The sequence below is a fragment of the Anas platyrhynchos genome, chromosome 7 (genome assembly GCF_047663525.1).
Source record: "Anas platyrhynchos isolate ZD024472 breed Pekin duck chromosome 7, IASCAAS_PekinDuck_T2T, whole genome shotgun sequence".
Taxonomy (NCBI): Eukaryota; Metazoa; Chordata; class Aves; order Anseriformes; family Anatidae; genus Anas; species Anas platyrhynchos.
This window is the reverse complement of record NC_092593.1, coordinates 22962750-22979517: the sequence shown is the minus strand read 5'-3', so window position 1 is coordinate 22979517 and position 16768 is coordinate 22962750. Positions and strand designations below refer to the sequence as shown.

Here is a 16768-nt window from a genome sequence, read left to right as displayed (position 1 = left end):
TCCTTCCTCAGAGAAATTTATTTACATTTCCTTTTGGTAATAATTTATTGGCTTTTCAGCACTTGAATGTTAATGAATAGTGAGGACCATGATTTAACAAAAACCCACCACCAACATAACATGCTTTTCTAATTACTCTAAGAGAGGATTGAATCAGCTGTATAACTTTTTATTTCTCAGTGAACACACCAGTTGCTGAAAGTCAAGACTGAGCTAACCCAAGGGCAAGGGATAATGCAGAAATGCAAATTTAAGGGAATAGTTTTCTCCTTGGTAACATCAGTAATAAGGATTAATGAGGTAATGACCTGGCTTTTGTTTGTCTCTTTACCTGAGGCCAGATCCTGCTTGCTTCATGCAATTTTTTCATTGTAAAAGAGATTAGGATTTAGGTCTTGGTCTTGTTGATGACCTGCAGTGGGAGAGGAGTTGCACAATTCCTACTGACTTCAGAGCTATTGCAGATTTTTTAGTGCATTTGGTGCAGGACAGGCCCACATGCTTCTGAAAGAGGAACATTTGGTTGCTTGAAGCTGATTGATGTTCATAGTGATAGAAGATCACGTTCCCTGAACTTCCTGGGTCTGCTTAAAAACAGCCCTATCAAAGCAAGTCTTCCCTTTTATCCTGCTCAGAAAACTCTGCCCTTGGAGGCAGTTCCAGGGCAGGGCAGTGCTAAGGCATTCACAGCAACAGTTGAGATGAGCCCAGCGGCTGCCATCTGCAAGCTCTGTCACAGTGGACAGCCTTTGCTGCCCAACTGAGCTGTAAGATCACATTGCTGAGATGTCTGGAGGACCCTTTCCCCTTTAGAGAGGCTACCGGTGTACTTTTGCTGACAACCTTAACCATGAAGTGAAGGCAAACTGCTCTGAAAAATTGTTGTCCCCAGATCAGAGGAAACTTTCTCAGATTTCTGTCAAAAACTTTGGGGAGAAAAAAATGAAGTGATCCATATGAACATCCTTTGGGAGACATGTTTGTGCTGGCACTGGTGAGTACTGGAAGACTTCTGTGCAGTGTAAATATTCACGTAATGCCAGCAAAACTGAGAAACAGATCATGTGATAGAGCGAGAAGTTATATTGGCCTGATTAAGTTGCAGGTGATGGCAGTTCAGAGAACAAAAACTGGTGGAGATTCTGGTTCTTACTGAACGGATATTTTTTCTCTGAGAGACACAACGCAGAGCTGGTGTTAATAGGATCTGGAAGGTTTTTGCATTTCATATTTATTCTGAAATCTGTATATGATGACGAGTGTGTGACATGTGACTTGTATTTGGCCTGGCACCATAATTTCAAAATGAACAAACAGAAAAAAAGGAAGGTATTATACCATGTTATGCTATTTAACCTATATAGAGAGTACTAAGTATCTGTCTCTGAGTCATCATAAAACCCTAAATATTTTCACTGCAACAGCGGTGAAATAACTTTTTCATGTTTCATTTTCAGGATGTAAAATTACTAACCAGGACTTAAAAATAAATGAAGTAAATAAAAGAAAATCATAAGCCATCAAAGCTTACTTGGTAGGAGAACGTGTTCTGTGTGAACCATCCCATGGGCGTGGTTTCTAGGACTGAGGGAAGAAAGTGTTTTCAGAGTAGACACATGGACTGGCCAAGTGTATGTGAGCAGCTGGAATGTGTGGGTTTAAGTCAGAGCTGCAAGGTAGGTGAGAATTGTTTCTGCCACTTGTAGTTCCAACCAAGTGCCTTTTCTGAATGGGCCTCTGCCTTTCTCTGCCTGCCCTGTTACAGAAGGCCCATTTTGTATTAAAGGTTTAAGAGACCAGAGATAGGGAAGAGGAGAAGCCACCATTTAGTCCCACTCCAGTTATTGATTCATGAGAAGTGGAAGAAGGAGTGTTAGAGATGGGTATAAGTAATCCCTTACATATCAGCTTATTGTCTCATGAGCTCCATAATTCTTATGGGAGAATCTTTCTCTTCCCTTTTCTGTCTCTTGTGCTGTCATAAAATGTTCTGAAAGGTTTTCTTTTTGCTTACAAAAAGACAAGAAGAAAAGCTGAAAAATTAAAAGAATAAAAATATGCTTCAAATACGATTGCAATTATGAAGGTGAAAGGGAAGTTTTGGACATGTACAGATCATCCTTTACTTCTTATTTTGATGGACTTAAGACAGAAAATAAAGGATGAAAGAAGGCAATGGATGTATAAGTAAGGGATAAGGCTAGATGTATCCCTTCAGGAAGAAAAAAAAAAAAGATATTACCATGATGCTATGAGCAGGATATCTGCATATGTGCACAGATGGCAATACATGTTACAGCTTTGGCTTAATAATGAGAAAGTAATTAATTTTTTCTTAATTTTGGATCTTTCTACTTCATTTAGTAAATTCAATATTATTAGTTAATACACACACAAAAAAAAAGTCAGAATAAGATGGAATATGGTAAGAGAAAAGCAGCCGGCATTGGTCTGTATAAATAGGACTAAGAACATTTTCCAGGGCGTTCCTCACACAGATCTCACTGTTGCAGATTATTTTTGTTACTAAAGGTGTCTGAGATTGCCCAAGTCAGTTAGGGCTGCAGTGTTGTTGTGGCTGCGGTTCAATGGGACAGCAGTGCATTAATTCACTGCACATTATAACCTTCCAGAATCCCTGTCTCTCACTCCTCTACCAAATTATTATTTGCATTTGAGTACTGTAATCATAGAAAGAATACTTCCAATTACCTTAAAGGAATGTTCTGTAATCTTTTACACATAGTTTGTCACTACAGCAGAGACTACTTTGATTTAGTGACACAACTTGTGGTTAAAAGCTTTAGGCAAGGCCACACACATGCAAACAAGGACTGGTGATTTGGATAATTAGTAAGAATGGCAGAGCCCTGTCTCTTTACACAAAAGTTAGCAATGATATGCAATTAAAAATGAGCTGTAAAAGGTAAAATCTTGTAGATATAATGGAATGCAATAGATCAGGTTGAGCAAAACAATGTAACTACTGGGGAAAAAAAAAGAAGTCCTGTTTTCAAGAGTTTTCAGCGAAACCATTTCTAAATGTGGAATCAGAGAGACTACTTTGTGTGTCTCTGCAAAGCAGGAACATCTCTGTACAGTGGCTGTCCTGATGGCTCTTAGGTTCTGCTTTCTTAGAACACTTATTGAAGTGTGAATGGGATACATTGACAGTATGAAAAGAAAATAAAAATAGAGCTAACTAGAAAAGAACAACATCCATTAATATTTTCTCTTATGCATTTTTCTACCTCTTTTGTTTCTTGCTGACTTCTGGAGTCCTTGGCCTTGCAACTGGTGTTCTTTGCATTGTGAAGGCTTCAGGCTGCCCCAGCTTTATTTACATTTCAAAAAAATTTGGGGTACATTCCATTCTTTGCTTATATATTCCTCCTTATTTATCTTATGAAACTAAATTTCGGACCATTTCCTTGTCATAGTCCATGATATTTTTTATTAGGAAACAAGGTCTGCTTCTTATTGTAGAGCATCACAGAAGAAGATTCTTTATTCCAAAAGGATAAAAACTTGTGTTCAATGACAAAGATGGTAAAAGGAAGGAAAAGGAATGCAAAGTAATTGACTAAATAGCTTAGTCATAAAAATCAAATGCAAGTGTCAGTCCAATAATTATAGAATGTTTAAGATGTGTGCTCAACAAAACCGTATTTTTAAAAATGAAATTATTAAATACTATAATTATTTAAAACCGTTCAATACTACTGATTAAATTCTACACTTTGTCTTCTATTAAGGTATGATCTTAATCATCTACAAAGAGTTATTGTCAAATTATTTGAATGCATTTTTTAAAAATATTTTCTCATATGAGAATATGAGAAAAGTCTGGTTTTTTGCTTGTAAGTATTTTTAGAGTTGGTTGCTATTCATCAAATACTCTAATTTCAGTGGGATTTTTTTCCTCCAAAAGTATTTACAATAAACTTTATTATTTGCCATCACTTTTGTTGTGCTTCTGGTTCTCAACTTGAGCACACTGTCAGCACATGAAAGAATAGCATGTGACTGAACCTGCAAAGGAGGAAGGCAAATAGTAAATTAAAAGTTGAAACTAGCAGAATACAGGCCATAAATGTAATGAGAAGCATTTGTCAAAATCACTTAGTAAACATTGCAATGTCCTGAGGAGACCTCCACATGGAGGAGAGTTTCTGTTATCGGAGACTTTCAGGGAAGGGCTCAACAAGCACCTGTCAAAGTCAACTGACACAGCTAATTCTGCTTGTGACTCATGCACAAAGATGATGTGGTCATGCTGAGTTACTGAGTACAAGGAAGGGATGCCAGGATCCTTGAAAATGAATGCTTTGAAACATTTGAGGGAGTGATCCTCAGTGGTAGGCTCTGAGAGAATCCTGACTGTCCCAGCCATATTCAGCATGGTTTGGCATGGAAGGAAGCTACTGCAGTGCAAAAATACATTTTTGCTTCTTGGAGTGCCTTGGCATTATAAGTTTGCAGCACGGTCCATTTTAGGTTTTCATAGCAGATGATTATAAAAGGGAAACTTGTGCTCTTCTATGAAAATGGTAAAATCTGCAGAGGGATGTGTGACAGTCCCCTATCAAAGACGTTATTGGGAAGAGTAAAAGCAGTTAATTAAGACTGTCATTCCAGCTGAACAGTTACTTTATCCCATTGTAACAGTCAGGAAATATTGTTTATTCAGTTATGACTGTCCTGGAAATAAATCTGTTCACTCACCAACTGAGGAGCACTGCTCGACAAGCTCCCTCTTGGATTTGTGTCTAAGAAACCAAAACAATATTTCTAACAGTGTAGATTTCTTAGTAAAAATGTTACCTCTCTGGCAAATAACGGGGAAGACTAAGAAGAAGCAAATAATTATGTAACTACTGTTTCTGAAGATCATAATCAGAGCATTTCTCATGTAAAGTGAGAAATGCTACTTGTTTAAAGACCTATTGTACTTCAATATATATATATTATATATGTATATGTATATATAATATACACGTGTATATTGAGCTTAAAGCTTTTACAGTTGTTTTCCTTTTGGCAAGTCAGATTGGTTACTTTATTTGCTTGATGGGGATATTTGGAGGAAATGGGGAGGTCTTGATTGTACAATGTAACTGTTTTCAGCATGCTTTGGTAAAGTAGTAAACTTTAAACTTTGATAAAGTAGTAAACAAGTCTTAAGGAGAAGCTAGCATTTTAGTGAAAAAAAAAAAATCCTATGGCAGCCTTGATGACCTTGGAAGAAGAAATTAGTTTGTTCAGCATAGAAGAACATGACAGAAAGCTTCCAGTTACTTTTGAGTTAGAGAAAACATGAAGATAGTTGTAATGTATTTCTAATAAATTAGAATGACTTCACATTATTTTGTGTACTGCATATTTATAGTACAGCTTTAAACCTTTGGAATGAGGTAGGCTACGATACATGTTGGGACTGTCTAATCTGTCTATCAGATGATATAATACAGAGGTCCTGACCGCTGAGGTTGCTAAAGATCCACAAGCATACCTCACAAAAGAATTTTTAACCTCATTCTTCTGCTAAAATAGATTTTAGATATTTCTGGAATAAATATATTCTGCTGAAGTAAGTTCTTTCTAAAGATTTGGTGTTATATAGTGCTCTATCTCATTTCTGTCCTCGGTTGTGCACTATTAACTGCATGTATGGAGTAAATTGATACTGTATAGGACTTCACAGGAAGCTTTAATTCAGTAGCTGGTGAATGATTCAAATGTGAATATATAGGTTTTGTATTTCAAAATACACCAGATAATTATTAACAAAGACTGATCCTTGCTTTTTTAGTATACAAGGCACACCCGGGTTTGTAGGTATTTTGATCATTTTTATATACTAATCGTTAGAATTATGTAATGTTCTTTCTAAATTTGTTGTTTTCATGTCACATTAAGTACCAAGTTGTCAAATGTCATCATACACATAGAATTTCCATCCATTTTTCTTTAATAATCTGAATAGCCAACTAATGTTAACATGACACCTTTTCTTAGGGATAGTTAGAGCAAATGTAGTGGAGTGTCAACTTCCCATTCTGAGTTTTTTTTTTTGTGTAGTCTTCTTTCTTTGTGTCTTGATGTCTCCAGTGGAAGTGTGTATATCACAGGAATGGGACCATTCAGCTAGGTGCACAGGAAGTGTTTTACTTCTAGTTGGTGATGTGTAGGTATTAGCATTCGAAGCTCTCGTTTATGTCTTACAAATGGCTCATATGGTTCAGAAGAGAAGATGAAAGGCCTTGAATAGGGTTAAGTGAAATCTCTGTGGTGACTCTAAACTAATCCTTAATGGTCATGTATTTGTAAAACAAATAATGAGGGAAAAAACAAAACAAAACACAACAACAACACAAAAACAAACAAAAAAACCCACCTCTTTTGTACTGGGATCAGATATGTGAAGTGTGCAAGTATACATTGAAAGTGGTTGTTTTTCCCTCTTACCCAATGGGTCAGTGTTAGTGTCTGTAGATATGCAAAAAAATGCAAATATACATTGAGAGTAGTTCTTTCTCCCCTCTTACCCATATGGTCAGGGTTAAGGTCAGGAGGTATTTGTTTGGAGATGATGGTTACATTGTGTAAAATTGCTTAATGAGCTTAGTGAATGTTGAAATAAGCTTAACAAGAGAGGAGTAGTAGAAAGATATCTAGCAAAATGATCTAGTTTGCTTCCAATAACTTTAAGCAGAATCTTAAAAGATCTCTGATAAGGGAGCAATCCTGAGTGATGCTTTACCTCCTAATAAAAGCAAAAAGTGGTAGTTATTTTTTTGAAACCTTGAAGACTGCTACCCACTCCTAACTCTAGCCTCCTACCAATTGTTATGCATTGCATATGTGTACGATACAAAATGAAGCCATGTTTATAAACTTTTAGACTACAGACTGACCTGAATCTGTGCTGGAAAAAATGCTCAGGAGTGTAATAATATAGAGGTTTTGGTCAAGAGATGAAATGAGATGATGTTATGTACACATTTGATATGGTACTTCTCTTTGAGGGAAATGTTCCTTTGAAAGTGGGGATAAATAAATGTGTCTACAACATGCATAATATTATCTGGAAAAGAATAGATATTCTGATTATACTGAAAAATAAAGAATCCATATCATTTGGAAATTTCAGAAAGATTTGGCTCAAGTTTCATTGACTTGATTTCTAATTTTGCCCTTCTTGGTTCTCTGAAATATCCATTGAATTGTGCAGATGTAATAGAATTGCAATCTGTAGCTAGATTGTCAAACAGTGTAGCTGGAAAAAGCAAAATGTGCTCACACATCTAAAATCTTTTATTTTGGGTCAAAAACTTTCCCAACAGTCCATATTCCACATTCCATTGTGGAGTCTCCAAAAAAATATTATCACATTGTTCACATTACAGTAATGTTCAAGGTTACAACAGGGTTGTTCTTCAACCCTGTTGCAAATCAGGATCATTACCTGATTTGCAACATGGCTGTTTGGTTAAGTGGCACAGAGTAAGGTGAAAGACCTAGATCTGTATTTGAGAGAGTGTACATGGTGCTCAGGATATAGGCGTCCTGCTCCATGACTAGAGCAGTTGTACTCCAACACAGGCTACTGCAATGAAAATAGTTTACTAAGATACTTCTGAATCTACAATAATCTGCTGCATCAGCAGTGTTTTTTTTTTTTTAAAGAAATGGACCCCTTGAAACAAAACCTCCAAGAGACCTCTGTTCACATTTTTTTTTAATGAGTAAATAATATTTTAGGTAACAGCTGAAAAGAGAGTCTATCCAAACTTTCATCCAGAAGACAGCCCAATGGTATTTTTTTGTATTTCTGTGGATGAATTTAGCTACTTTTCTCTCAGAAAGAGCACAGCTGTGACTTGTGAATAAGAAATGCTCTGAGATTTTAGTGATTAGTTGATTTGCATCTTTAGTTGAAAGGAAATTCTAACTAATTAATGGACTCAACTACACTTGTTTCAATTTAAATAAGCAAGCCTAAAAGCTTTCTCTGCACCTCTGTTTGTTTAAGTTGGGTTTGCCTCTTTGATCTCATGTTAACATACCTTAATGACAGGTAAAGATTGATAATGGTGTATTGTAAAGTTCAGGTAATAAATGGTGTTTTACTCATAATAATGCTGAATAATGTACTTTTTATGACCCATTTTGATGGAAAATTTCCTTGTCAACTCTGCCTAATTGTCCAAACAAAACCACCCATTACTTAAAGAACTACATGTCTAACCTAGACACATTAATTAGGGTCATGACTGAGCTACGCAAAGGAATATAGTAACACTTCAGCTATCTTTAAGTATGATCTTTGGATAGCAGTCCTAATGTTAAACTGAAATTTAATGGGGGAGATGTTTACACTACCCTTTTGTAGCTCACAGGCATATGTTGGAATCCATCCATAGTGGCTGGGTGATGGGAAAACAACATCTCCCTGAAGGTCTTTAAAGGTCATAAACAATATTAGTCTGAACATCAGAGATCACAACATCAAGTAAACCTGGACGAAAAAGGAGGAAAAGAGTTTTCTGGGTTTTCATCCAATCAGAACTTGAAGTCAGTAAATATCATGTTCCACTGAACTGAGGGTTAAAAAGGGGGTTAGTCTTCAGCTGTCAACATCTTGCAATCCTGTACATCAAAGTGTTGTGCCAAGCCCTCCATGAGTGCTGGCACTCTCACAATACTTCATCTGCTTTGAAGTTTCAGGGATTTTTGCTGATAATGTAGCAAAACTACAGAAGTAACAGTATAGCCTTGAAAACAGAAGTTCAAATTTCAGAAAATTCTCATTTGAAAATTTAAAGTGTTCAAAACCATTTTAGGTGTGGAGATTTTTTTTTTTTTTTCTGCACTGAGGATTCAGCACATGCTTAAAGTGTGAGACTCTGCAAATATTGGTTTAATTTGTAGTAGGAAATTTCATGTTTCTGACCAAGGATTAAGAAACAATTTTTAACTCATTTGGGTTTATGCTGCAATTGAAAGTAAATGTTTGCAATAATGTGTTCTATATTGATTCAAATCTTCGGTCCTATTCTACTGTAGCCTTTCCTCTTTCTTGCAGGACTAACCTGCACAAATTAATAAATCTTTGCATATTTAGTTCCCTTACTGTTTTCATTGGTGTGTTACATGCTTGTCTTTCTTTCTTCAAAGGAAAGAATAGCATGTTCCCTGTTTTAATTTGTACATAAAAAAAAAAAAAGACAAAATTACAGGTGTTCCTGTTATTTTATGTTTAAAAAGTGATACTGAATTCTCATTGTCTAAGTTTCCTTGCACTTGTGCTGAATTTTGTGGGAAGTTGAAGCATGACAGTCTCTTTAGGGCTAACAGCTTCCAATTACTTGTGATTACTTTTGTGATTACTTGTGACTCCAATTATTAACCTGAAGGTTAATGCAAGAAATAAAAGCAAACAAACAAACACCCCACTTCATTCTTTATTTGGTATCTTTGCATTATTTTCCCTTTTATTATTTATAGAAGTTTAATTTGTAAATCAGAGCAAGCAGATATACTTAACCACATCCCCTGGTGGTACTTTGACTACTTGTTTTGGCATTGCATGATGGAGAAAGCAGAGGCTACTTCTGCTCCCATGATGAAGTCCATGAGGACTTTATCATGCCTCTTGGTGAATCTGATCATGATGATTAGATTTCACTTGAGAACCCAAATATAGGCTAATGTTGTACATGTGTTAAAGCCTTTAGGGTACAGTCATATGTCAAACTACTTGGAGAAAGTTTTCCTCCTTCATGTGATATGATATCCTTCAGGAGAACACAGGACAATTTTTCTTTATATTCAGCTATGGACTTGTGGGTTGCAGGTTGTTCTCCAAGCTCGTTGGGGAGTTCCTGTAAATAGCAGTACTCTAGCTAAAAGCCAGGAGTGCTTGGTACAGTGTTGTTGGTTTTTTGTTTGTTTGTTTCATCCCTCTGGGAACACAGGGGCTGCTGAGCCATTTTAGAGGAGTGTACTTTTTGAAGTAATGGATGTGTCAAAGGAAAATTTGTACAGGTTTGTAATATATACATATAGTTCAAGAATAATGGAACTGTAGAAAGGTTCTTGATCTGTTAATTAGTGATAGGGGTATGATACAGGAGTTTCATATTTGTTTTCTTATTACAGAAAGGTCGAGAATATATTGTATATAATTGTCATATAAATAAAATAAGAAATACCTTATAATATAGCAGAGAATGTTGATGTCAACAACATTGTTGATGTTGATTTTCAAATCCTTCTGTCCCTCACAGCTGTAAGGCAGTCAATAAATTTCCAATGGTCAGTCAGATATTATGCAAAAAAAAAAAAAAGTGTCATATTGCTTATGCAATTTTTGTTCTAGAAATCACTTAACTACTCCTATTAAGAAAAAGCACTCAATTTCTTTTCCTATGTCATATCTGACATAGGAAAACCTATATACGGAAACCTATATATAGGAAAACCATGTATATGTCATATAATTTAATGCTGGTTAAAAACAAAACAAAAACAGCAGCAACATCATTCGATTTCTTTCTCTTCAAATGGAAATCTGTTTCTTAATTTGTCTGTTATAATCATTGAAGGAGTTAAAATCACTAATAAGCAAAGTATTAATAAATGCTTCTTAATTAGAAAATAATAGAAAGTAAGTCAAAAGACAAGTTTTGTATTCACATTCTTTTTTCTTTTAATTCTTATAACCTTATGCCAACCTCCAAGCAGAAGAGGACTCATTCATGTAAATGTTCTGAAGGCTGTATTAGTGTAGCCTACATAGAATTCTTTGGTCAGGGTGTTCTTGTATTTGATAAGTTTAAGAAAATTTGTTCTGTATTGGTGGCACTTGAAGTAATAATAGCAATACTATGTGAAATCTGAGTAAATCTGATTTCAACAAATTTTCATTGTATATTAAGCAAAGAAAGTATAAAACTATCTAGCCCAATATGAATGTGGTTCTCAATGGAGCCTGCATTTAACAAAATAAAAATTGTAATGAAAAATGAAAACATGAGCTTCCAAAAGTAGACTATGCTGTGGGACAAAGCAATTTTCTAATGAGAGGTTTTCTTGATGCAGAGGTCAGGCTCTGTTGAAAAAACAATGCTCACTTTTCTAAGTACCTTACAAGCAAATGTGATATTGCTGATTTAAGAGAATGTGTATTCTCTCCCACTACCCCCATGCAACTAAGCATTCGTTGGGTCTTGGAAACATCAGCTTTCATGAGAGACCGAGTGTATCAGCATGCTTGGAATAAAAAGAAAAGCACCTCCAGAAAAGTAATGCTTTTTTCCTTTTCCTCTCTCTGTTGTTTTCATACAGTACTAAGAGTATATAATATGTTATGCCAAAAGGGATTTGTCCTTTTTATCTAGTAAGAAAAATGCTTTTGTTATTTGCATTTCTGAATTGCTTAGCTGCCCAAGCATGCTTTATGTGTGCTGCTTGAAATGTGTCATTGAATCACGTGAGTGCTGTTCTCTAGCTGATGTTGGACTTCCTCCAACAAATATGGATTATGTTAAAGTAGGTTCTGAATTGACGAGGATATGTTAATAACTCCCAGATGGGCATCTTTGTGCAGGGAAATACAAGCAGTGTATGGCAGGAGCTAGTGTTTGGCAGGTCCATCATTCCGTCATTAAAGGCCACATTATTACTTACAACTCTGCTTGCATGACAATTGCTTGCATAAACTTAGTCTCTCAATAATAAATACACACAATTTGCTTTTAGATATGTTTTCCTCTTGCAAGGATTTTTTTTATATGCCAGCTGGTTTTTCCTCCAGTTTAAAATATGGATTTTTGAAAATGAAATAATAGCATGAAATAAACACTTAGGTTCCACAAATTCATGGTTAAGATCATTTTTTTCAGATGTATGATAGAAGCACAAAATACTTGCACCTTACTTTTTTTTTTTTCAGTCTATTATTCAAAGCTTAATGCTAACTCAAGAATTCTGATTGGATCAGCACATTTTCACTGTGTTTATTTAAATTGTATTTATAATTACAATTGGATATGCTATGTTTAAAAAAAAAAGTTTATTTCATTCTCTAAGGGGGTTTGTAGCCTTCCTATGAACAGTTAAAAATAATGTTGTTTTTCACTTAGTTGTATGGATAAAGTTGTTATGATTAGATAACTATATAGGCAACATACATGAGTATGAATTATACAATAAAAATGTTCGCTATTTGCTATGCATCTTGATCACTGCACTTGTGCTTCATTTATTAATCCATTTCACCAAAACATTCCGAAGCTCTGTTCAAAGCAAACATCTGCAAAATGTCTCTGGCTGGAAAATATTCCTTCCTTCCTTTTCCACCCAACATTTTTTTTTTTTTTTTTGCAGTTCTACCCCTCCTAAATATCAAGTCATGAACCTGAAAAGAAATGCAAAAGCCACACCAATTTTTGAGGTATCAAAAAAAAAAATAAAATTAATTGCATCTTTCACTGCTAGCTAGAAGGGGAATAAGGGCTTGGGATTTGGGAAATGGGATACTTTGGGATTCCCAGTTTCTGTTTTTATCTTCAGTCCTAGAGCCTTGATTCTGGGGGTGGAGCCTATAAAGCTGGACTTCTGGTAATGATCTGGGGAGTAGTTCCCAGGTAAGATGATATAAATAACATGGGCAATAATATAAAAAAAAAAAAAAATGTAGCGAATGTCATGAATGTTTTTATCAGTTGCCTAGGTCATTCTGCACGGAAGTCAGATCTTTACCTCATTTTAATATATTCTCAAAAGCATGCATGTATATTTTCTCACTAATGCACTTATGCTCAAACCTGGATTTTGACTGGCATATCAATGATGATGATTACTTCACCTTTTTTATTAAGAACAATGAAGTATACATTTTGCAATAATCTCATTGAGCCAGCTGATGAGAATTTGCATTTCGCAGTACATTCTGGAGAATACTGCTGTGCTGGGGCAGTATTTTCTGTTGATGACCCAAAACATCAATACCATCCAGTGTCTGGAATTGACCCAAGCAACAAAGATACTGTGAGGGCTTCACATATTTTTGTACTTCTCCAGTCTCTTTCTGCATGTTATGATATTATTACTCTCAATCTGGCACTTAATTTTCTTGGCTCTTAAAATGAGTGTTGTAAGAGCAGTTGAATGTAATATGTGGTATTTTAATATTGTGACTCTTAATGCTACATAAAACCTTTGTTTCCTACAGGTTTATTGAGCTGGTGTATTAGATTTCCTGCTGCATGAGCAAGAAGATTATGGTGGCTTACGTCTAAGTGTACTTTTGGGAGGCATTTTGTATTTTCTCTATAAATAGTCTTTCTAAAACACAATTGTGAAACTATTAATGTTTATATCGCATTATACATCTCTCTAAGTTTACTGTGCTGAGTATACAGTGTGGTAGCAAGAGGAAATCTTTTTGTCTAAGAAACATGTTCAGAATTGTCATTGTTAAAAGGCTACTAAAAGGCAGGATTGTTATATTTATCTTTTTATCTGTAGGGTGTTTTTGGCTTGTTATACTGAGCCATTCCTCTTTTCAACAATAGTAAAATTGCATCTCTTAAGGAGTTAAGCTCTTCAATAGAACTTAAAAATGTTGAACTTCCAGCAGAAGTGTGGGCATCATGGCTATTCTTTTTGTGTCGGAAAAATGTCAAATGAGTCTACTGCAATTATAAGCTCTTCACAGATAAACCTTGGACTTGGGGCTGAGAGCACGTGCATAGTATAACTTGTATTTTACACTGAATATTTTTTTTTTTCTTAAGAAAAAGAAAGCATTTATTATGTAATTTAAAGAAAAAAGCAATGGAAACATCCTTCATCCTAAAATAAATGGAAAATATATGTAGGTGGAAGGAAGCAGAGGAAGTTCATATATGTATTATATTACTGATGTATATTCTGTTTTGAGAATAATGTAATGAGCAATTTCTTCACAATTTATAAGACGATGCCACAGGCCTAACTCTGCAAGGTCCCTTGGAACCACTTATTCATCCGTATGTGAACAGCCAGTTTCATTATTTTTAAAAACAGAACATGAATGAAACAAATGGTTAGTGTCGCTCTGTCCAGCAAAATGAAAGATTATCATCTCAAGCAGTGGCTGTCAGGTGGACCAGGTCCAGCTCTGCATCCTCCTTGGGTTTAGATGCAGGGTGATGTGTGGGTAATCTGCAATTTGCTGGGGGCATCGTTAGCTGGCTCTGCCTCCAGGGTAGGATTTGAAGCAGGCCTGGAGCAGCTGTGTGCCAGGTGGGTTGGGGAGGGATGCTCGATGCCCCACCATCACCCACTGGAGGTGGTGCCAAAGCCCCGGTGACACGGAGGAGGCATTAGGTCACATGAGTTACATTAAGTGGCAAGTGATAAATTCAAGATGACAATTCAAAACAGCGGTGTTTCTCCCAGTAATTAATTCCAGTGGTGCCTGAGGCAGTGCTTAGTTGCTACAGCCATTGTGGCCAAAGCTGAGCAGCTAATGAGAAAACATTACAGTAAGGATTAGGGGCCAGTGCATTCTGGCAGGATGAGGTCACTATGATTAGAAAGTATTAATGCAGGTTTACTGTGATAAACTATGACAAAGAAACTTTGTGTTATTTGTGAGTGGTTAAAATGAAGAATTTTTTTTAGTCATTATTTTTTTCCCCTCAAACGGCTCTTACACACTGCTTGGTCCAGTGGCACCAAGCACTGCATTGGTCCTGTCACATGCAGTCCAGGCCAAAGCTAGTAAATTGCTGCAACCAGACACAAATTCTTTCTTCCCTTTCATTTGTTCTAATTACTTTTGTCAAGTAATAGTAAACACTCAGCTTAGAGGATTGAGTTTTGCTGTTGTTACCTATGATTAGAAAGAATGATGAGAAAATAACACTTCCATGTTCAGCATCCTCCTGCCCTCAGTCAGCAGTGGAGATGTGGTTGCACAGTATTGGCTAGCAAAAGCCAAGCAAGAGCTTCCTAAAACTTCCACTGTCTTAGGTATGAGGAAAGGCTGCCTAAGAATAGAGTTTTTTAGGTACAGTCCTTCACTGTTGCTGCAGCAGCACAAGTTTGACTGAGTTATTTGTGAAGAAAACTCCACAGACAGTGGAACTTAAAATAAATAAATAAATAAAATAATGTTTCTCTGAGATTTTCCCAGGCTGTTAACCCCCATAGCTGCAGATTTGCATTATGAATAACTACAAGTGCTGTGTACTATCTTAATGGAAACCCATGGGTTATAATGTGCTTATTAAACGCTTTTACCAACAGACTTGAAAAAGTGTTCTGCTAATTATGAAGTGATACTTATCTCATAACTGTTTCATGTTAATTGCAAGGATATAGATGAGATAGACTGCATGTTGTGGCATCCGCGTTTTTGTTGTCTAAAGCCTAACAGTTATTTTCACATTTTGCTTTGTTTTCTTGTTACCATATTTACGCAACAACCACTTTTCATCTGAAAGCACTGCAAATACTTCAGTACAAGTACTTCTGTAGGGCAGATAAAAATAGTATTTAATCAGAACGGTAAGACTTGATCTAGTCCCAAATGTCAAATAATATAACTAACTAGCAAGCTTGTAACCAAATCTTTATATTATCTCAGAAAATATGTTTCAAGTACTATGTACTATTAATGTTTGTACCCTACATCTTATATTAAAGTACACACCTTTATCTTTTAACATCAGTTAAAAAAAATCAGCAAGACATTATGCATTTTCTGTTGTATTTCACTCACCTAACTTGTACCTTTTATAACAATTTCCAGAATACTCATAGAAGAAAACATAATACCATATATTTTTTTCTCTCATTCAATTATTTTTATACAGCATTGAACTAATATAGTGAAAACATGCAGTCTCTGATAAAAAACAAACAAACAAAAAAACCCAACAACCTTAAAAGTGATGTTTGAGATCTACAGTTACATAAGTATATGTATATATAAAATATGAAATACATTTTCATAATCAGACTTGCAATGACACTAATATTTCTCTGATGAGCAGTGGAAGTATCATCAAGGGTAATGTGCAGTAATATGAGCTGTAATCTAGTAAGTGTCAATGGTTTCCATGGTACTAAAATCTTTTTGAACATGTTCCTATTTCTGTTTGTATAACAAGCTTGTCAGTTTGCTCAGGTTTCATTCATTTATTTGTGTAGTTGCACAGTGGACAATTATTTTATCTTCATTTTCAGGCAAAGGATAAAATATCCCATAGTTTAATCTCCGTAACACACAGACATAGAATTTTCATGAATTGGAAATTGTAGTTAAAATATATTAAATGCAACAATTAGGCCCAATTGCCATTTATTTTTAATGTTTAAAACACATTTAGGCCAAAGACTTTAAGAGCAAATTAATCTCTAAGTGGGACAATTAAAACCCAGGGTTAGAGCTATTAGAGTTCTAGATAAATTCTGGAATTTCTGTAGATTCATAGAATGTTATTGCAGTGATGAAACAGTCACGTAATTATCTGTGTTTCAGAGGAAAAAATATGCCTTTCATGGAAGGCATGGGGAAAATGCTTTTTGGCTACCCATTTGAACTCGTGTTGGAGTCTGCCATTTGAAGAGAGACGAACAAATGTGTAATGGTGTTCAGATGAATAGGAGTGCATTTACCACATCAGCAGGTAAGATCTATGTAGTGCTAATTGTTAATCATTTACAACCCACATTAGATCAATTTGCTCATCGGGATTTTGTGAGCATA

General features: G+C 35.5%; 1 long non-coding RNA gene across 3 annotated transcripts in view; it reads left to right on the top strand.

Annotated features, from left to right (window-relative positions):
* LOC106015154 (uncharacterized) overlaps positions 1 to 13895 on the top strand; it is a 57201-nt gene extending 43306 nt beyond the window's left edge. For all 3 annotated transcript variants that reach the window (XR_002399326.4, XR_005267250.2, XR_001186975.5), the window contains 3 exons: positions 12394 to 12460; positions 12580 to 12653; positions 13241 to 13895. This is a non-coding gene — a long non-coding RNA (uncharacterized lncRNA). The remainder of the gene's footprint in view (positions 1 to 12393; positions 12461 to 12579; positions 12654 to 13240) is intronic.
* Positions 13896 to 16768: the final 2873 nt, after the last annotated feature.